General features: G+C 33.1%; 9 non-coding genes and 1 pseudogene across 9 annotated transcripts; 8 read left to right on the top strand and 2 right to left on the bottom strand.

Moving 5' to 3' along the window:
* The first annotated feature begins 9,840 nt into the window (after window positions 1–9,840).
* On the top strand, window positions 9,841–9,929 carry TRNAY-GUA (transfer RNA tyrosine (anticodon GUA)). Its single transcript is given in 2 exon segments — window positions 9,841–9,877; window positions 9,894–9,929. It is a non-coding gene; the product is annotated as a tRNA-Tyr (tRNA).
* A 3,340-nt stretch (window positions 9,930–13,269) lies between these two features.
* On the bottom strand, window positions 13,270–13,388 carry LOC140745665 (5S ribosomal RNA). Its single transcript, XR_012102687.1, has one exon. It is a non-coding gene; the product is annotated as a 5S ribosomal RNA (ribosomal RNA).
* Window positions 13,389–15,264: 1,876 nt separating this feature from the next.
* On the bottom strand, window positions 15,265–15,383 carry LOC140745654 (5S ribosomal RNA). Its single transcript, XR_012102678.1, has one exon. It is a non-coding gene; the product is annotated as a 5S ribosomal RNA (ribosomal RNA).
* A 1,094-nt stretch (window positions 15,384–16,477) lies between these two features.
* On the top strand, window positions 16,478–16,596 carry LOC140745656 (5S ribosomal RNA). The gene has a single exon (XR_012102680.1). It is a non-coding gene; the product is annotated as a 5S ribosomal RNA (ribosomal RNA).
* A 294-nt stretch (window positions 16,597–16,890) lies between these two features.
* Window positions 16,891–17,007, top strand: LOC140745657 (uncharacterized; annotated as a pseudogene).
* A 370-nt stretch (window positions 17,008–17,377) lies between these two features.
* On the top strand, window positions 17,378–17,496 carry LOC140745653 (5S ribosomal RNA). The gene has a single exon (XR_012102677.1). It is a non-coding gene; the product is annotated as a 5S ribosomal RNA (ribosomal RNA).
* Window positions 17,497–17,863: 367 nt separating this feature from the next.
* Window positions 17,864–17,982, top strand: LOC140745672 (5S ribosomal RNA). Its single transcript, XR_012102693.1, has one exon. It is a non-coding gene; the product is annotated as a 5S ribosomal RNA (ribosomal RNA).
* A 388-nt stretch (window positions 17,983–18,370) lies between these two features.
* LOC140745655 (5S ribosomal RNA) lies at window positions 18,371–18,489 on the top strand. The gene has a single exon (XR_012102679.1). It is a non-coding gene; the product is annotated as a 5S ribosomal RNA (ribosomal RNA).
* Window positions 18,490–18,874: 385 nt separating this feature from the next.
* Window positions 18,875–18,993, top strand: LOC140745670 (5S ribosomal RNA). Its single transcript, XR_012102691.1, has one exon. It is a non-coding gene; the product is annotated as a 5S ribosomal RNA (ribosomal RNA).
* A 379-nt stretch (window positions 18,994–19,372) lies between these two features.
* LOC140745671 (5S ribosomal RNA) lies at window positions 19,373–19,491 on the top strand. The gene has a single exon (XR_012102692.1). It is a non-coding gene; the product is annotated as a 5S ribosomal RNA (ribosomal RNA).
* The last annotated feature ends 3,571 nt before the right edge of the window (window positions 19,492–23,062 follow it).

Raw genomic sequence — 23,062 nt, 5'->3', positions numbered from 1 at the left:
AAATTATAAAGCAACGTCTTTTAAATTCACAATATCCAAGTAACATGAAACAAAATTTTAAATTTAATTAAAAAATAACAAACTCCAGTTCCACAAAAAAGACACATTAATAGACATCCCTAATTGTAACACACGTAACTCGAATCCAACTCGCTTCGAGTTTCACTATAATTGCCGACACTTAGTAGAGGGCGCCACTATTATCATACGCCCCGAGGTAGAACCAACAAAACGTTTGTCTTTTTAGCACATTTGTTTAAGCGATAGTTGTATTTCTTCGTCGTCGCATACATTTCCTTGTGAGAGCACAAAAAGAAAGATATTATACTAAGGAATTGGCCGTGCACTCCGTCATACTCGGTGGAAACGTGTTTTCTCGCTGGAAAATGGATTTTCTTTGCTTAAAGTTTTTGCTCGTGTTATAAGCTCTTATTTAGCCGTCTTACTTGAAGTGGTATATGATAGTGCCAGGGTTAAGAATGTAATAATAACTTAAACAGAATTGCAGCTCTAGTTGATCAATCATAAGCTGAGCAACTAAGCATCTATTGCTTAGTTGCTTTTCATTAGAAAACTTTGTTTACATTATACCTATCTTACTATGACATAACACTATTGTCATTGTAGTAAAGTAATACTGTTTATCCTCAAAGCCACCATGGACACATATAAAGTATATAAGCACCCAGGCCTAAGCCATAAATTTAAATTCTTCAATTTGATGCTTGCTTGGCCAGAGATCGATCCTGGAACTCTCTCCGTATTTAACTGGTATGCTGACCGTGATAACGTTTTGTCGTGTCAGGTCTACCGCATTTAAATATTTTAGTAATATTTCCAAAATTTATACGCGTAAGATCGCGTCTTCAAAACAGCGTCATCATCATAGGGAAAATACGAATAATAATAAGGAAAAGTAATTACACACCATCATTATCATTATTATCATAAACAGTACGATACTCTGCAATTACAGCGCGCGATTTAAGTCAAAGAATAAAATCATTACATACAGATATTCTCTTTGATTCATGGTTCTTGACAGTAACGTTATGGCATTGGTGTTACCTTCAAACTTACTTTATTTTGGTTTTGTCATAGTTACAGATAAATTATCCAATACATTTTTTTTAAATTGACGTTATCGACACAAAGAAGAGTTTAACACGATTAACCCATTCAATGATTCTCCTACTAAAAATTTAGATTTGAAAAATTCTGTTTATTAGTAATTTACAAATTTATACCTTTGGTATGTAACAATCGAATTGATCTCAGACCTCATCGTGATGATTTAAAAATGAATTAAATGCTTGTATTGAGGAACGACTTGCCGATTTTTTCGATATTTTTATTACCAAAAATAGGCATTTACATTTTATTTTCGAACAAATACTCTGTCTACATACTCTTCCAACAGCAGTAGGGCGACCATGACCATTCAATCAACATCGGGACATAATCATAAAGCGTCAGCACTCGTAAATACCGTCCGGCAACGCTTAGCCGGACAGTTATTACCGGGGTACGCTCGGATGTTATGACGCAAATCGGTAGGGAGATGTAATTGAGGATTTCGAGAGGGTAGTGATACTAGTGATATACTTATTTTTGTATTGAATGTTTTGTGGTGAATTTTTTGGGCTTAATATATTTTTGCAAGGCTTAGAAAAAATAATTATATTACATATTCATTTTCAAAATTGAAAATTGACAAACTTACCAAGTAATTGCTGTGGAACGATTTATTCAAAAACATCTTATTAAGTATGTTATTAATAAATCAGTATATCTTTACTTTTGATTCCCAGATTAACATACTGGGATATAGGTGGGTGTTTCTTGTCCGCAAAATGGTCAATAAAATTATATGTGTCACATCCTACATTTGTATTACTCATATTATTACTCGTACCCATAAATATTATTGAATTTAAATTCTTATGTCAATAAAAATCTCAAAAGACTTATAAGTAAATCGCACAAATCATATCACCAATGACTGCTACTCCATTCTTGCCTTATTCTTGTCTAATCCTACATTAGACATTAAATCCACATCCGACAAGAATTTAACAACAAATCTGGTTAAAAACTGACAAACCGATTTTTCGTTTGCCTAATATAATGGTTATCGATAAATGTATAAAGGCAACTACATACAGGAAGAACTCCAATAAACGTCAGTTGGAATAATGACGTCACGCTTCCCACGTTTCCGAAGTATTTTTACGAATGCGCAATGCATCGCTCGTAAAAGGTTTACGATCGCTTCCGAGGGACCTAAGGTTTATTAATCTACACTATTATTGTCTATTCTATATTAATCGTAAAACACCAAATGGTACCAGTGTTACATGGTATCGTTAGTAACTGCTATAACGACTGCTTTGAAATATTATGAAGTTATTTATGGCACGATAATACTAATAACGGTTACAACATAATTTGAGACCTTTTTCGATATAGCAGTAGTATATAGCAGAACATTACATACATACATTATAACAAATATTAGACATATCTACTTTAATGCAATTAATTCAATACTTACGTAGCACAAATGTTCACTAAAGAAAATAGATTTTAACCGTATGAACTAATTTTGAATTTGAATCATTCATTCATAAAACAAAATTTCTGACACTATATCGAAACCAATAGATACGAATAAATGCCTAATATACATATTTTATGGAATAACCAAAAGAAATAAAAAAACGATTCCATTTTATACTGACTAAGCCAATTGAAACTAACCTACTACAGTAAAGCAAAAAACGAAACCAAAGGTTTACTAATTAACCGACTTCAAAAAGGAGGTGGTTATCAATTCGGCCGGTATCTTTTTTTTTTATGTATGTACACCAATTACTCCGCCGTTAGTGGACCGATTTTAATAATTCTTTTTTACATTTATCCTCATTTACCATAATGTAAACACAGTATCTACAGTCTCAAATGTAACGCTTCATTAAACCAATTTCAAAATTACATTACAGATAACATCTAATGAAAGGACAAGTGGCCAAATATTGTCCGGCGATTTGAATATCTTGCTTAATTGCGGGTAATTCAAAATGATGATCACATTCAAGTCGCAAATCAAAGTGCCCGTATGTTCCCGTTATTCGCTATGGGAAACAGTGGGCACTGGAGCCAGTGAATAGATGATTATTATTTGGGGTCATTTGGCCAGACAAAGCGATGGAAACCCCTTTATTGACGGAACTGAAAGCCGTGGAGTTGATGTCGGTCATTTCCATTTGAAGCCTCGCTTGCGTATTATTAAGATGATTGCTTTAATTACGTATTGCGGGTTTGAGTATGTAAAATATATCTATATTTATGTATGTACTACCTTGACGGATAAAGTGAGTAATCAATCCTACTATTATTAATAAATACATAGGTAAATGGGTTAAAACTTATCTGAAAGGTACACTGAAAAACTATTTTGGCTGTTAACTGTGTTATTTTTATTAAATTATTATTTTTAATATTGTATTTATTATGTAATTAGACTGGATTGATTATAATAAGGTACACTTCGATATTTTATTACAATCTTCTTCGTTTAATTTTTATTTACTATTACAAATACAATGAATTAAAACTTGCTGAGGTACCTATGAAACTTATTATTAAGTAACAATAATTAGGTTAATCACTTACTAGTGTTAATCTTATTTATTTAAAGTAAGTAATAAAAAAATCAAGACTACTCCACAGTTTTAATGTTCAAAAATTCCTAAAACTCATTCACGTAGTCCAATGGAGTGGACAGTTTTTTCCTATTTCGCAATTGATAGCCACCAGTTCCGTGCAATTAAGGACGTGTGCCCGCCGCATTTTAAGCATTTCTTTTATCATGCAAATTAACGTATTGACTTGCCTCTGTTTGGCCGGACTTTACAAATAAATTTGACCTCCACACCCATTTATCCTAATTCACCTTATTCATTCTGATTTAAAGGTCATTTTCGCGTCTACCACACCCCTTCTCTCGTTAGATGTAGAGGTCATTTGAGACTTCATTCTGCACGCGCCCTAACAAAATTTTAAAATATGTCTTACTGCAATAAGCTTAGAGTCCTTAGAAAATAATGCATGGTTATTATAAAGTGGTGAAAATTTAAACTGGAAATGCGTTTAACTTTAAATCTTATAGACAGAACTAAAAGTTTACTTTGTAGTTAGAAGCTTCTAAATGTTTTGATATTTAAGATACGTATCTAGTTATTGTCGTATAGGAATTAAGAGGAGATAGTATTGTACGGCGTTTTAGAGTTTTAATGGGTCGGACATGGTATGAGGGTGGATTGTTAAGTGACCAATGGAAAATTAAAAACGTGAAAGAATCCTGATTAATCATGTGAGGGCATTAACATATTAATGCGAAAAGGTCAGAGGAATTTTTATAAAGGGTGCAGTTTTAATTTGAATATTTGTCGGTTAAAAGAACTTAATTGATTTAGAGGTTCTAGGACGTAGGCTTATTGGGTATGACCAAACATACTTTAATATGAAACTTAAATAATAATGTATATGACGAAAATATTTATAAGAACCCTTTGGTGGTAGAACCCTTTGTGGTTCGACTCCGGCAGCACCACCGCCACACCTATTTCTACCTAATAACAGTAGTTTTAGGCGCTGTTGTGTTCCGGTTTGAAGGGTGTGGTAAGGGAGACAGACTTTTCCGAGGCGTTCCAGCTTAGTCCTCAGGGGTAGCAGGGCATCTGTGGCCGACCTCAGGTAGGAATATCTAATCCTATCTGGGGTTGATTACAGATGTCCATGGGCGGCAGTAGCCACTTACCATCAAGCGGACTGCATGCTCGTCTGCTACTCCTATATTACAAAAAAAAAAAGAAGATGGCAGAACCCTTCATCCTACTGAGGTGACACCACCTGCTTCATGCTGTCATGATATGATGCAGTGGGCAAAGATCTAATGAATAGAGAATCTTTCAACGTCAACGTCAGTAGTAGCAATACATCTGTTATCAACTTCAGATAGGATTCAGGGAGAAACCATACTGGTTTGCTACTTCGATCTTATAATTATGCTACTAAAATCTCCCTCATAATTATAAGAAGACAATTATAAGCTCGAATATACTGTACATGATTAAGTAATTTAATTTATAAATAATGCTTTGTTTGTATAATTTTATTCAATGACAATTGGTTAAACTTTATAATTAGTATTTGGTATTAATTAGAATTTAGCATACCTCCAAGAGGTGGAATATGGAGGACAATTGGCTACTTGACACTTTTTGGGAAACTGTTTTAATGAATTCATATACGTATTATATATGCCTTTCATTGATCATTTTTTCGAAAAAGGGCTATTTATTAATAAAAAACATATTTTTATTACGGTAAACGGAACGTTACGCCAAAACAGGCGGTCAAGTGTCATTTCGTAGCGTGACGTCAACACATTGAAAATATAGAAATAAACTTCGACGTTACACATACTTCAGGTTTCGATGTGATCGACAGGTTTCGATGTAGTGACGTCACATGACATTTGAGGCAGCACTGTCGCCGTTTTGGGATTTAAAATCCACAGATAAAAAATCGAAAATTTCTTTTTAAAAATTAAAATACTTAGAACATATTAAGAAATAAACGAAATACTGCATAATTTATGTTTACTTATAAGCTATCATATCCAACATATTTCATATTTTATTGTTATAACTGTCAAGTACCCAATTTCGTTATAACAGACGATTTAGCTGTATTAAGCAAAATAAATGATTTGATTTCAATTAATTATATTAGTATATAAAAAAATGTAATTTCATAAATAAAGTATTATAATTAACCCTTCAAAATCAACACTTCATTACTCGGACATACAAACTGCATTCTTGCAAAAAACTGTTACGATTGTTGCAAAATGGTCTATGGCCATAAGAAATGGCCACGTGCGTAACCTTTAAGCCATGAGTCATAGCTATGCACCGTGACTTACCAACCGTAAATTCTTGTACACCTGGTCACCCTACATTTACGTACAATGTATTTTTATCCTTATTGTAAGAGATATAAGTATTCTTTTCCCATACATGGTTTTTTGACAGGTGTTGACTGGACTTGAATGAACGTTGGACATTATGAATTCGTTTTTTATAAATGTTCAAATGAATTTGAGTTTTATTATAGGAGAGTAAGTACGAAATTGCAAAGTAAAGTATCGTGAAGAAAGCGTTAACTATTTATGCAGGAATAGTTAACTATGCCGTATCCAGACAATTATGGTGAAAAAAAAAATTGTCACAAAAAATTCAAATCAAGAATGGAAAAAATAATTATGACTTATAATAAGCATAACTGAAGTTACTTTTCTGTAAAATGTAAGCTAAGGGTTATATTATGTAAAAATCTTTAAAAGCCATGTGTCAAAAAAAGTGCAAAAAGTCAATATTAAAAAAATATAAACCAAGGCAAGTTCAAAATTTTTTAATCATAGCTCCATGTCCATTGCAATTGCAACGGAATAAATCGATGGATATCAACAGATTTCGTATGTTTAATAACAATGCACTATATTTGAACCAATAACCCTACAAATGTTTTTTAAATGACTCATGCAGCAAAAAGTCCTTAGTAACACTAAAATGCTGCAAAAAAATGGAATACTTACAGTAAGTCGCATGTCGCGCGTTACCGTGTACCAGCCATCTGCTTGACCTTTGTCGCCCCATTGGCCACACCTTGTCACTAATTATCACACGATGTGGGCAAAAAATCATCATGAATTAAGTTCCTGGTCACCTATGGGATGTAGTATGCGAAAAAAATGCAGATATATTTTTTTAAGATTGGTATTTATAAACCAATCAGAGTAGAAAATATTCGTAATTAAAAAAAAACAACCACCTATCCCTAATAAAAATACTGCTTACGTTAAAGTTAGGTACTAACAATTTAATTGTACTGTTTTAAATTTTAACTGATTTCAAAATGTACTATTTAAGAAATGTATTTACTACCTTCTTACCGAAGTATGAGTAAATAAAATAAAATTATTTTACGAGAATTTTATTATAAAATCACTTTTTACAAAAAAATGTTATTCGAGATACAAAAACCTTTATTCAAATTCGAAGTAAATATATGTATGTATATATTATTATTTTTGTATGAACTTAATGTTCATCTGCAAGTTTTACTTATACTACAGAGTAGGTACATACCGTATTACAACGGTAAATAGTACATGCAAAAGGGCAGATGCACATTTCTAATGACTTGCGATTTATGCGGGCGCTGCTGGTCACCGTTAGCTAACTATTGCAATTTACTGATTGGAAATGGTAATTATTATCACGCCAGTCATGCGCTTTTATGCAAGTAAGGCAGCAGTTATTAGACTGTGATAATTATTTATTTTATTTTATAGAAGTCGCAAATTGATCTGTCAACTTGTCAGTGGAAACAGTTACTAGAAAATCTAAGAAACATTCATTGCTTAGACTAAGAAGCTTCTGTTTAAGTTTCAAGACTTGTTACAATAATATATACAGCAAAAACATTATAGGTAACAATTAAAATAATATAAAGAAGAGAATCAAATAATGTAACCATATTTTAAAAAAATCTTTAAAAAACACCTTAAAAAAGTAAAAAATACTTTAAAAAACACTTTAAAAAATATTTTAAAAAATACCCGGGTATTTTCATTTTAACCGTAGCAACTATCTTCCCAAAAATTCTGTGAATTCTGTAGGTAGGTAATAATATTAAATAATTATATTTCTGGGGTTGGTTAAACTCAAAATAGCGTAACCGAAAATATTTTCATCTTATTTAAACCAATGTTTATACCTTGTCTGATCTTTTTTAAATATATTTTTTAATATATTAAACATTCATGCTATTGACCACCTTCCCCAGGCACAGAAGGCGCCTTCCAACATTGGACATAACTTATTGTGTAGCAACTAAATACTCGAAAAAATATTCTAAACACATTTCGGTAAACACTCGCCCGCTACTTTCGAAACGAAACAAACTGAAATTACTTCGAGCAACTCGACTCATAGTTTGAAACTGGTATTGAAACAATATACGTATCCTAAGGTACATACATTAACGTTTCCAATTTAAACTTCCCCGTACAAAAATGCAAAACACGGAGTCGCAATCAGCATCCACCGAGATTACTCGCTCCCGCGATCCCAAATTAAATCCATCGCAGAAAATTGTGACAAACGCCATCCGTCATCCAGACCCCTCATTTGCATGAGAAAAACCGTTGAAGAACAACTATTTATCAAATGGCGGAGGACTTCCGGCCGCCATGACAGGCGCGACGCGTTTCCGCCCGCCATCTTTGGTTGAAAATGACGCATCCGCCTGTGGGTGTTTTGTATCTGTGATTGCTAGATGGGGCTGCGTCGGAATAATTCATATAATTAATTGCTATAGTGCGAATTATAACATAATTAAATCGCATTTATTTTTTACGATTTTATTAATCCTTACTAATATTATAAATCCGAAAGTAACTCTGTCTGTCTGTCTGTCTGTCTGGTTGTCTCTTCTTCACGCTTAAACCACTGAACCGATTTTAATGAAATTTTGTACAAAGATAGTCTGAGACCCGAGAAAAAACATAGGATAGTTTTTATCCTGGAAATCTCACGGGAACTAGGGATGGCGATCTGGCGATTAATCGGAGAATCGATCTTTTGAACCCCAAACATCGATTATTTTAATCGATATTAGTAAGGATTGAATCTTAAACTATGCATTTGATCAAGTGATGATCTTTAGCGAAGTTGATGGTACGAATTTTCAGTTTTATCTTTTAAACGCGGGCGAAGCCGCGGGCAATAACTAGTTTATACTAAAAATAGCTTGCAGATAAAATAAAATAAATTTAAACTAGGCAATTATTTAAAATTATTTTGAATATACATTTTATTCTATAGTAATATGTTATTTACAAAAAATATTAGTAGTTAGCTAATTATTAGGAATATTTATGTATTTAAATGTATTTTTATTAATTTACAAAACTAGTTATATCTAGACGTAGAAACAATTCAAAGATATATGTAAGATTATTTTTTATATCTATTGTTTGAGTGCTGATAAATAATTTAATAAAAATAAAAGTTTGTATTAATATGAACTTACGTCAACCAACTATTTCACCCAGATTAAGGAATCTGATTAGCATTAACCATAATAGATACCTAGGTATCTATTATGTTTAGATACCTAGGTATCTATTAGCATTAACTATAATAGATACCTAGGTATCTATTACGGTTAGGTATTAATTATAAGAAACTAAGGCTTAAATGTTTCCTAATAACATTCGTTTCTATCTTGCCACATCTAGTACAATCCACCACAGAATCTCTGATCTAGCCCGATCTCCATTTAGATAATTTAGTGGTTCCCTCGTTGAAATATTCTTCTCGTCGTGATTGCAGATGTTGTTATACTGATGAACACCATTTTGTTTTTAACCTGTCATTCGTCTGCGGATAATCCTATTTTAATTTAATCTTTTTTACAAAGAAAAAAAAATATATTTATGACATTTCATAATTCATCTCTTTAATGTAATCTTCGATCACTAATAAGAACTGATCGAAGAATGTAATGCATTAATTGTAAGTACCCACGGTAGCCACTAAAAAGAAATAAATGTACAATTTATAAAAAAAAACCTTATTTCTTATGTTTTTCGTGCAAATTGATTAACAGAAGAAGTTTAATAAAAATATTACATAATGCTTATCAATAATGTTAACAAAAAAGAGCATTTTGAGTCTATTCGATAATTTCGCAAGTCTTCGTACACCTTCGATAGCTCAGTTGGTAGAGCGGTGGACTGTAGCTGGTATAAAATTGTTATCCATAGGTCGCTGGTTCAAATCCGGCTCGAAGGAGATTTTTTTGTTTTTATTTATTTTAAAGTTTATTATACATATTCTATTTACAATTTTACTGACTAAATTTTACTAACCAAGCATTTTATTACACTTACAATAGTTTTTTTGCGACAAAAAATATTACAGTGTCGTATTTATATTAACAAGGTCAAACAATCTAAATATATTGCAAACATTTATAAGATATTGATTTTTGATAACAAGTTTACTGTATTTTATTATAAAAAAATTAAGAAGTATAATAAGTTGAATAACTTACAAAAACGAACTTAAATACTTATTAAATCGAATATTGATCATTAAATTAAATATAAATTACATTTATAAAGCATGAATCAGTTGCATTACTGAAAATTCAATTCACTTAGATACCTACACCGTAAATAACTTAATAAAATATTCCACCAGAAAACACCTAATTAAATCACCTCCGAGACTTAATAGAATTCTTTTAAAAACCGAGCTTCACTCGAATACAATTCCGTTTTTCGATACAAAGATTTAACCCTCAACCGTCGAGGATTCTGAATCTTGGAACCGTGTTGAATCAATTACAGAATGGTCCCATTGTAATGGATGTCTCCGGACCAAATACGAATTAATTTAAAAATGGAAGAAGTTTTAATCTTCGTGGAGACGAGAATTTTAGATCATACGATTTTGATACGAAAATAACATAATATATTTTTATTTATTTATTTAACTAAAATAATAATTTATGTTAAGATGGGATTATAAGTAACTTATTAAATCAAAAACGGTCTTAAAGTATTCTTATGTTTTAACTATGTATTTTAAATATTTACTAAGTAAATATTAGCCGCAGCAATATAACAATAGCAGGTTTGCATAGGGTTTGAAATTAAACAATTTACAATAAGAAAGTGAAATTAGGTTTATTTAAAAAGTATTATCACAATCGGCGTCGTATCGTACTCATGTCGTGAGGTAAAAACGCACCATTCCCACCAGTGAACAGGACCAATTATACGCAAATGAAGTTAACCCTTCAAATGCTTTGTAGAACTTTTTAATTGCTGCTAAATCGGAAAGGGATCACAAAAAGCTCTCCATTGTTGGTGGGATGTCATTAATCTATGTGGGTGGGTACTGGATTCCATTTCATGCCATCAAATCATAGGGTTAGTCTTTTATTTGCTATTTTGATAAATGCTTAAGATTTTTTGTTGTTGTTGTGTGAATGTTTTGGCAGATTACATTTTTTATGCGTTTTTGAATTAAGTGCTGTCTTCAACAATGACAAATGCTAACAACGGGTGGACGCGTACATTAATTAATTAACTTTCTTACTTTACTAATCTTTTACTATCTTTTAATAAATAATGTAATACGAGTACCAACCTACCCACTCTTTTACTCACAAAATAAAAAAATAATTATGTAGATGGTGATAGAGATATACTATTTTTTTTTAAGCCAAGATTGAAAATTTAACTGCACTAATGACTGAGTTTAAATGTGGTGTATTTGATATTGACTTAATGTGTGCTACTTTTTTATAAAATACTGCTGTATTTCACTTTACTAGTGCAAGTTTCATAAAATAAAATAGCGCTATTATGATGTAGATATTATTATGTTGTTGAAATTTTAAATGGAGACAGTGTAATTCTGTTTTTTTTTTTTGCTAGCTTCTTACTAAAATCTATTCGTTCCCTTTATTTTTAAAAAAAAGTCACGTACCGAGAAATTTTATCGTAATTATATAAAAAATTGAAAACATTAAATATAAGCCACGATAAGGTTTCAAATTACAATTATAATCCCCCTTTTGTGATCAATTGACGCACAAATTCCGTTAATTAATGTTGAGTTAACCCTTTGTCAGCGACGCGCTATGCATCACCACATGTCATGAAGTGATTCTCAAAGCTTTGAAACTGTAAAATTGTATTTTTTTTTTCTATTTTAATTTATTTAGAGCAAACTTTAAAATAAGTAAATACTGAAATAATATTCAGATACTTATGTAATACAATAGAAAGTAGAAACACATTTTGCATTTTTTTTATTATCATTTAATATTATTTTTGATACAAATATTTATTAGCTGCTAATATTTTAATTGTAAAATATTTTTTTGCAAAATTTCTTCCATCAATTACGTTTCAAAGATTATTATATATTATCTGCAAAACAATTATGTCTCAAAATATCATTTTTTAATCATAACTTCTTATCATTCAAGTGAATTTTGCAGGTATTTATTTTATATAAAATTAATATTGTTCTACCATAGTGGTACAAGCGCTTAGTACGAATAAAAAAAAAACTTTGAGCACCACGCCGTTTAACCCTTCATGACTCGCACTGATTCATCTTAACCCGTCAACGGCTGATGGATCAAGATATTAATACTGAGCGTGGCGAATTGACCCAAAGCCCTTCTATGCATATTTAATTTTATCTGCGACTTACTCTTCACTAATGGCGTGACTTTCTACGGGTGCTAATGAAGTATGTGATTACGATTCTGGAATATCATCTAATTTGAAAGGGTTAAGTTGCGATATACTCTTGTATCTTAAACCTTGTATCTAAACCTATTTAACGAAATAATATAGAGAAGGAAACATAATATTCTTATTTTTACGTCTGTTGAAAAGTAAGTTTAAACTTATTTTATTGCGAGTTGGTGGACTGTAAAGCCACAGTACAAATAGATCCTTATACTGTGGTAAAGCGCCTAGCATTATTTTGAGAGCAATTCTACGTCGCCGCTAGAAATTTAATACACTTGCCATAAATGTGTATAATTACGCAATGTGTACCGAAAGTATTTATTAAATTGTTAAAATTATGAATTAAAACAATTGTGTACTTACATAGTTATGTTACAGTGGCAATGACCACTTACTATCAGGTAGAGTGCATGTTAGATTGCTACTTTTTAATCATATAAAAGTGCATAGGCTACCTATTTGTATCAAACATGCTACATCTTAGGCCTCATCACTTACCGATCAGAGGAGATCGGAGGTCACACGTGTGATTATCCACAAGTTCAAATTAATAATAAAAATAATACCTACTTCGGACATACCTATGCATCACTCTACATATCGTACTTTACAACACAAAACAGTTATTAGGGCGGCAGAATTAACATGCAGATGAGTGCAATTACGAAGTTGATCGATCAGTCTCATATGAGTACAATGTGCCCGCATGCTATGAATTTGGCGTCGAGAAGTTCGAGGACCTACTAGTTGTCCACTTAACGAAATGATATCGCGATGCGAATAAAAAAAATCGTCACATTGAAAATAGAAAAAGAAAAAGATTTTTAGAATAATTAAGACGTGAAATGCCAAAAAGCCAACGTCACGCGGTGTTCCCAGGCGGTCACCCATCCAAGTACTGACCGCGCCCGACGTCGCTTAACTTCGGTGATCGGACGAGAACCGGTGTATTCAACGTGGTATGGACGTTGGCGATAGGAACTTTTAATTGTTACATTCGCACCACCAAATTATAGTATCAGTACTTATCTGTGGATTAGATAGCTCGATAATGCGTAATACTGCTGTAGGTACGTCGTAAAACTTAGGTATTTGGATATTTATTTGCTAAAATAGTTTGAAGGCGGAACATTGTTTAGTACAACTCTGGAGGCAACCACCATACCTATTTTTGCCTTATATTTAATAGGTAGTCGTTTTAAGCGCTGTGTTTCGGTTTGATGAGCGGTCATACGAGGCGTTTTGACTTTGTCCGCAGGGGTAGCAACCTCAGGTAGCGAGTGGTAGGACTGTAATCTTCGTCCCTGTAGTTCTGGGACTAGAATAGGGCTACGGTAACCTCTGCCTGTGGTAAGAGGCGACTAAAATAGGGGCTTCCGGGGTTGCGGGCGGCAAGAGTGGGAGCTCGAGCCGTCCAGTAAGCGATCCCGGGAGGGGCGGTGGTATGTGTGGTCGCATACCGTCGTGAACACCAAATGGTGCGGGAGGATCGAAAACTGCTGCCCCAGGGCAGAGGCCAATCGGGGTATTGCGCTTGGAGGACTCCGGTTGTGTTCCATCGGAGATCCCGGAGTTCACCACCAAGCGCTGAGGACGGCCACCGGCGGGATTTTAGTGCGGTAAAAATCCGGCATATCCCGGCGTCGCTCCCACGTTATGGGGTACCTTTTGAAGGTTTCCCCCTCGTTAAGAAAAAAAAGGACTGTAATCTTATCTGGCGTAGATTACAGATGTCCATGGGTTGCAATAGGTATCCACTTAGCATATTCACATCCGTTAGTTCGTTTGATACAAAAAGAAATTTAGAAAAATCTGAGATTTTTTTTACTACTTGTGGTGAGTATACCTAATAAATCGGTTGTATGTTTTGTTTCTTGTTTCGTATTTAAGTAATACGTAAGTAACACGTAATTTAGGATTCTATGTGTATTCTACTTGTATCACAATAAAATGTTGAATCAGAAAAATAATAGAACTCATACTCCCCTTTCATAACTCGTCAAAGAATATTATGCATACATAATTATTCAATCAATTTACTAGTGACAGGGATTTACCGATCAATCACATTACGGTAACTTATACATTCAAATCTAATACAAATGATGGAAATTTGGCATGGTTGTCTAAATAAAACATTTATTTTATATTAGCAATAGTTTTGCAAACAGCTGTGGAAGGGTTGTTCTGAAGTAAAAATGATAATAAAAATAAATTACAATGAAATTCAAATATAATTAGATACCTAAGACAATTATCATCAAAATTTAATTATTTTTTTAATTTAGGATTAAAATAGAGCTAAGACAGGAAAATATTGTACACGATCAATTCAGATTGTAAAAACTTCGGTATTACTTTTTTAAATGCTACAGCAGATACTTGTAGCTCAGCTCACATTCAGAAGTGTAAAGTGAGCTACAAACTCACGCGAGAAGTCTCGCCGAGAAATCTCGCCGAGAGATTGCGCGAGAACCGAGAAGGCATCTGCACTCATGCGACTTTCTCAATCGCATTCTCGAGCGTCATCCAGAACTGACGTCAATGCAGCGGCTTTACCTACACAACATCATACAATGTTAAGGTCGCACTGAGACCGAAGGAGAATGTGATACCGTTCTCTTTTCACGCCCGAGAAACCCTTTGAAGCGGGCAAAAATACCGACACCGATAGGAGAACAGGCGAGCGCGAGAACGAGAAGGCAAGAAAGCTATCACATTCACGCTTCTCGGGTGTTGTCGGGGGGTCTCGGCGTGAGTCTGTAGCCAGGGTAAAAAGTATGAATCAAATTTTGGTGACCAAAAAAATTTAAATTCACGAGTATAATAATAAAACACAAAATGGCAAAAGCCAACGGCACGCGGTGTTCCCAGGCGGTCACCCATCCAAGTACTGACCGCGCCCGACGTCGCTTAACTTCGGTGATCGGACGAGAACCGGTGTATTCAACGTGGTATGGACGTTGGCGATATATGTTTTAAATTAATTCATCCAGTTGTGCAACATATCGATATTTGGACAAATGATAATTTTATAATCTATTGAGATAAGGTTTTTAATATCTGGATTTTCGATAAAAATATCTTTAACAGCTTATTGAATACATATGTAAATAATTAAAAAATAGCTTAATGTTTAGTATAAGAAAAACTAAACATTTCAGTTGGAATTTCAAATCAGCTCACTTTTACTTGAAATAACCATCGAGTCTATTCATCAGCAGTATTAATATATATAAAAAATGTTCATACAATTTTTTCATAATATCTATTTCATATTTTTCAATTTGACTTACACTAAGGTAACTATGTCCTTGTTTTTAGTGTAAAGTCACGTAATGTAGATGCCAACATAAGACACCATTTGTGTTAGTTCAATACTACCAATTACACCTGAAACTGCAACCATTGTCCTGCTGAAATATTCAACCCCTTCAGATACATAGTATTTACATTAGGAATGCGTCCGGAGATAAGATTGGTTAATTAGGAGCAATTAAGCGGCCGATATCAGCAAACTAATTAGCGCGAGATAACATCTCTCTTGATTAACAATTGTAACACAATCGCAACTATAGATTATTATTTGATATGCCACTGTCAGTTAATTACCTGTCTATTATATCGTAATAAGCGATTATGTAACAATTTAAGGTAATTCTAATTGATAGACTGATAACCTCATTTTGGAATGGGAATTTTCATATCAATCAGCATCTCAGGAGTGACGTAAAATTAACCGAAACTAGAAGATATTTTTATTTTAAATCAAAACCGAATTAATTAACAAGGTTCGAATAATTTCAGATAGGGCCAAAGTCTAAATAAGTACAGCATTATGATAGAAGTACTGATACTAAGTGGTCACTGTCGCCCATGCAAGTCGTCACCAACTGCGGAGTCGATCCGTGAAGCCGATCATCGGAAGAAATTAAAAAGCGAACATATTTATATGTCCCAATCTTGATACATAGGTATATAAAGAAGATTACCTGTTATCAGCTTTATCAAAAAATATAGTAAGACTTGCAAGAGTACACGAAAAACTTTGGTCGATATATCGCCAACGTCCATACCACGTTGAACACACCGGTTCTCGTCCGATCACCGAAGTTAAGCGACGTCGGGCGCAGTCAGTACTTGGATGGGTGACCGCCTGGGAACACCGCGTGCCGTTGGCTTTTTGGCATTTTGATATTTTATGTCTTAATTATAATTATACCCGTGAATTATTTTTTTTATAACCAAAATTATGTGAAACCTTACACACTTCTGAAGATGAGCTTAGAGCTGAGCTACATGCTAGCATTTAAAAAATATAAGCTGTCACGTTATTTTTGTGGTGAAAAAATATTATTTTCTATTATATAACTTAAATGTAAAATATGTAGTAGATTATTACTTATCAATCTTATTAAAAAAAGTATAGTCGTACTAGTTGTAAGACGTAATGAAAAAAATTAAGTTGATATATCACCAACGTCTAACACGTTGAATACACCGGTTCTCGTCCGATCACCGAAGTTAAGCGACGTCGGGCGCGGTCAGTACTTGGATGGGTGACCGCCTGGGAACACCGCGTGACGTTGGATTTTTGGCATTTTTGACATTTTATGTCTTAATTGTAATTATACCCGTGAAATATTTTTTTATTACCAAAATTATGTGAAACGTTACACACTTCTGAAGATGAGCTTGGAGCTGAGCTAAGTTCTAGCATTTAAAAAATATAATCTGTCACGATATTTTTATTAACCTATTGTAAAACTTAAATGCATATCTAAAGAAGTATATTTTTATTACACTTCATTATTTTATACTTTTTTGACATACATTAATAAGAAATAAATCTTATCAATTAGTATGTAGTGACGTGTAGTAGATTATTACTTATCAATCTTATTAAAAAAAGTATAGTCGTACTATTTGTAAGACGTAATGAAAAAATAAGGTTGATAGATCGCCAACGTCCATACCACGTTGAATACACCGGTTCTCGTCCGATCACCGAAGTTAAGCGACGTCGGGCGCGGTCAGTACTTGGATGGGTGACCGCCTGGGAACACCGCGTGACGTTGGCTTTTTGCTATTTTTGAAATTTTCTGTCTTAATTGTGGTTATACCCGTGAATTCAATTGTTTTCATTACCAAAATTATGTTAGACGTTACACACTTCTGAAGATGAGCTTGGAGCTGAGCTAAGTGCTAGCATGAACAAAATGTAATCTGTCACGATATTTTTATTTCCTATTATATAACTTAAATATATATCTATAGTAGTGTATTTTTATTACACTTCATTATTTTATACTTTATTGACATACGTTAATAAGAATTAAGTCTTATCGATTAGTATCTAGCGACGTGTAGTAGATTATTAGTTATCAATTTTATCAAAAAATATAATACGGCTTGTAAGGGCGAACAAAAAAATTAGATTGATAGATCGCCAACGTCCATACCACGTTGAATACACCGGTTCTCGTCCGATCACCGAAGTTAAGCGACGTCGGGCGCGGTCAGTACTTGGATGGGTGACCGCCTGGGAACACCGCGTGCCGTTGGCTTTTGCCACTGTATGTTTTAATTATTACTTGTGATTTTTAATCCTTACCAAAAGTCTATTCATTCGTTTTACACTTTTGAATGTGAGCTGTGATTTGAGCTATCTGCTTCAGCAGTAAATAAATATATACCAAAGTTTTTACAACAGTTTTCTTTTTTTGGGAGACAAAAAATATATTTACGAAAGTAAATACTGTACATTTAATATTATGTGTAGGAATATATTTTTATTTGCGCTTTAGTACTTCATACTTATAATATCACACATAAATAAGAAATTGGTATCATCGGTCAGAATGCATTGACGTGTAGCAGATTACCGGTTATCAACTTTATCAAAAAATATAGTGCGACTTGTAAGAGCGAACGAAAAAATGTGGTCGATATATCGCCAACGTCCATACCACGTTGAACACACCGGTTCTCGTCCGATCACCGAAGTTAAGCGACGTCGGGCGCGGTCAGTACTTGGATGGGTGACCGCCTGGGAACACCGCGTGCCGTTGGTTTTTCCACTTTATGGTTTAGTGACTCGTATCATACTCGTAAATCATTTTTTTTGTTAACCAAAACTCTAATCATACGTTTTACACTTCCGAATGTGAGCTGTCATTTGAGCTATCTGCTGCAGTACTAAATAATTATACACCAAAGTTGATCCTTTTTTATTTGTATTATTTTTGGGAGAGAAAATACTCTTCATGAATACAAATACTATAGTTTTAATATTCTGTTTAGATACTTTTTTGTAGCGCTTAAATAATTCATACACAAAAAATGAGTTAGTCTTATCGATGACAATGAAGTGACGTAGAATAGATTATTATTTATCAATCTTATCGAAAACTACAGTACGACTTGTAAGAATGAATAAAAAAATTAAGTTGATATATCGCCAACGTCCATACCACGTTGAATACACCGGTTCTCGTCCGATCACCGAAGTTAAGCGACGTCGGGCGCGGTCAGTACCTGGATGGGTGACCGCCTGGGAACACCGCGTGACGTTGGCCTCTTGCAATTTTATATCTTCAGTACTGAAATCGTAAAATATTTTTTTTAGTCCCCGAAATTCTATTTATCTTATATGTAGTCTTCTGAAAGTGAGCTGGAATTGAGCTATTTTTAGTATTTGCAAAAATATTCAAAATTAAATAACTTTTTACGATTTTTAATTTATTTTGTGGGAAAAAACTATTCTTAAATGCAAATACTGTAGATATTATATTATGTGTACGAAAAAAAATGTTTCCCCTAATTACTTCATACGTATCATCATATCATCCGCCAAAAAGAAATTAAAATAATCGATCGGAATGAAGTGACGTAGAACAGATTATTATTTATCAGTACGACTTGTAAGACTGAATGAAAAAAATAAGTTGATAGATCGCCAACGTCCATACCACGTTGAATACACCGGTTCTCGTCCGATCACCGAAGTTAAGCGACGTCGGGCGCGGTCAGTACTTGGATGGGTGACCGCCTGGGAACACCGCGTGCCGTTGGCTTTTGCCACTGTATGTTTTAATTGTTAGTATTATAGTCGTGAATCATTTTCAATCATACGTTTTACACTTCCGAATGTGAGCTGTGATTTGAGCTATCCGCTGTAGCATTAAATAATTATATACCAAAGTTTTTACAACTTTTTTGTATTATTTTTGGGAGAAAAAAATACTATTCACGAATATAAATACTGTACGTTTAATATTATGTTTAGGTAGATTTTTTGTAGCGCTTAAATAATTCATACATAAAAAATAAGTTAGTCTTATCGATCAGAATGAAGTGACGTGTAATAGATTATTTGTTATCGACTTTATCTAAAATAATAGTATGACTTGTGAATGCGTCAATTTGTTTGTGTGGCTTTTTGTTAATTTGTTTATTGTCTTAATGCCGAGTCCGTACTATTACCGTTTGCCGCATACTCCCAAACTCTACATACGTTTGGATTGATCAATAGCTATGCTACAATTGCTGGCAATATACACACCAAGTCAAGCATCCTATCCAAACGTTTCAATTTGTAACGGTTTGTCACTCTCACACCTGACAAATCGTGCACGTCATAATTAAAATAGGAAACTATACAATATTTACAGTTCTATTTTCTTAATTTTAGTTTTTTCTTCCGTTAACACACTTTTACGTTTCCATACATTTATGTCTCAATAATTATAGTTAAAAACAACTAAAAGTCACGCTAACATCGCACAAAGAAAATCGTTAATCCTGATGATCCTGACGAGGAAAATGGGACTAATTCATAAAAATCGTGTATTGTCATCGGTTCTTGATAATTGTTCAAAATTTTATATTAATCGGACCATTTAAACAGGTAAAAGTGGAGTTCAAAGATTCCGTACATACATACATACAGGTCAAGGTAATTAAAGCGTGGTAATAAACAAAAATGGTATCACCGTGGCTTATAATAATATCATGTATGAAACTTCCTAATATTTCTAACAAAATGTTAAATGAATGTGTCATAGCAATTATTAGAAAGATGGATGTGATATTTTAGACCAATTTGTGAATATTATGTGCAGTTAGCGTCATAATGGATGAGGTACCATGTCCTATTAATTTGACTTTATAAGCGACAATGGGGGTTTGTTTAGAAACATTTCGGTTAATTGCTTATAATACACGCATTATTTTTAAAATTTCCCGTGGCTTAGTTTTGCGTTGTTTTTTAAGAAGCATTTAATTTGTAATTGTATATCATTTTTTATCTTCATTAGAATGTATTATTTTCTTTTTATCATTGACTTGTCACATAAGGTTCACATTTTGCAAAAAACACATTTGCGAAGATAATATCCAAGTCACTTGTAAATGAAGGAGTAATGAATCGTGTAAAAGAATCAAAAATATAACCGAACTGAAAGGTTTTTAAATTGTATTTTTGTGAAGTCGGTCTAAATATTTTTTTTTTTATTTTGTAGTGTAATTTTAAAAATATTATCTATCTAGGCAACATGCGAGTGAAATAAATATGGGCCAGACTATTTAACACCACGATTTAATCGTATTTAAAGTGCATAATTGAATCAGACACTTAAAACCAATATTGTCAAATTGTTTATCATATAGCTAATGGGAAATAATCACAGAGTAATTCCATTGTACCTATTCGATTGTCGAAAGCTCACCAGATATTAGGGCTGACAATTTTCGAATTGGAATCCGTAATATATTCACCCCTGCGTGGTGTTAGGTTCGCCCAGAGAGATAGAAAAGTTTTAAAAGGACACTTGATAAATAGTTCTGTTTGAAACTGTGCCAGAAAAATATTTTATTTGAGCATGTAAATTACTTAGAGCTAGAAGAAGAGATATATTGCGAAGACCCGTGCGTGATTTACACAATAGAATTCTTCATGCAAAACTTCTTTGTTTTGTTTGTAAGAAATAAAAAAGGCCTTCTTACCCAAACTATTAAAGATGTTTCTTAATTGAACGAGATAATACTTAAGTACTTTTAAGCAAAATTCCTTCTAATAACAAAACTAAACATAATAATAATAATAAAACGTAAATTTGAATCTTAAATCTTGAAGAAAAAATACAAAATTCTATTGTCTTTTATTCATACTAAACGATAGGTATATTTAGTTTTCGACATTTCCTTAATATTTTAGTACATTCGTCTGCCAATATCATCATTATGTTATAGAAGAGAGTTAGACATAAATCTAGACTTTCCCATTCATCCTTTCCATTATATATTCTTATGTAAATTACTAGGAAAGTCCAAAATTTGTCAACGGACAGAACGACCAATCTAATAGATGATTAACTCTTCGTCTCATCTGCCTCAATTCTCAACACACGTCCATACATATGGCAATGTTTGCCAACGACAGATTTAGACAGAAGCGATACCTCAAATTTCGGCTTGAATTAGAAAAAAGATACCAATTTGGGGACGATTAATTCGAAATGGAAGTTTTGGAAAGTGGTCGGGTTCTGTTTCTAATTGGATTATACTTTTAACTGGGGGATGGAAAATTGTCGCAACAATCATCATAATTTAATAGAAAATCTCAATGATTTTTTGAAAAATATTATCTCTAAGATTGACTTCAAAAATAAAAATACAGCTTTTAATTTGTTCATTACTTTCTTAATCACTTATCACTTCTGAACAGACGAGATTCATTATAATAATTTTATTTGCCAATAATTTTATCTTTTATATTACATTCATCATCAACCCGTTATTGTCTCATTGCTGGGTACGGGTCTCCTCTCAGAATGAGATGGATTAGGCCATAGTCCACCGCGCTGGTCAAGTGTGTATTGGTAGACTTTCACATACCTTTGAGTTTTTTTTTTATAAATCTCTCAGCTATGCAGGTTTCTTCACGATGTTTGCCTTCGCCGTTTAAGCAAGGTATAGATTATCCTTTACAATATCGTTTTAACAGTGTATATTCATTTTAAGTACCATCTTTTATCTTACATATATCATTACAAGGGACCAGATACATCTATTTAAAAATATAATCCAAGTTATTAATTACGGGGTATGTTCACGGGTAGCTGGCCTCGACACGACCAAATATATTCACCCCTTTCGTTTTAGCTAGTTGACTGAATATTAATATCATTCTTGCTGTGAGGGTAATCTTTGACGATTAATGTTCGTGGTATAGATGTGAATTTGTTGTTGGCAAATATGTTGTCTCTAACATCTATAGTGATAATAACATCATTGGATAAAAATACATTTTTTATACATATAGGTACATACATATAGGTACCTATATGTATAAAAAAAGGTATTGTACACAGACAAAAACGGATAAGTCGGTACAGAAACATGACCCAGAATAGCAATATATTTACATAAATATTTAGATCGATTATTTAGATCCCCGCCTCGCTAATTTTATTATTGAGCCCGAAACACACTATGTGTCAAGTGGATAAGGTGAGCTTCACCGATGCATGCGTGCATGTTCAAGTCTATTATTTATTTATTATTAATCATCATAGATATGATTATATTTTAGAATTATTATTTGGAATGCATTGATGTTGCTATACCTTTAAAATATAAGAGAGC

The sequence above is a fragment of the Epargyreus clarus genome, unplaced genomic scaffold (genome assembly GCF_041222505.1).
Source record: "Epargyreus clarus isolate Ecla_fem2 unplaced genomic scaffold, WU_Ecla_fem_2.2 ptg000010l, whole genome shotgun sequence".
NCBI classification, from domain to species: domain Eukaryota; kingdom Metazoa; phylum Arthropoda; class Insecta; order Lepidoptera; family Hesperiidae; genus Epargyreus; species Epargyreus clarus.
The sequence above is the reverse complement of the archived record's forward strand: the minus strand, read 5'-3'. Positions and strand labels throughout refer to the sequence as shown.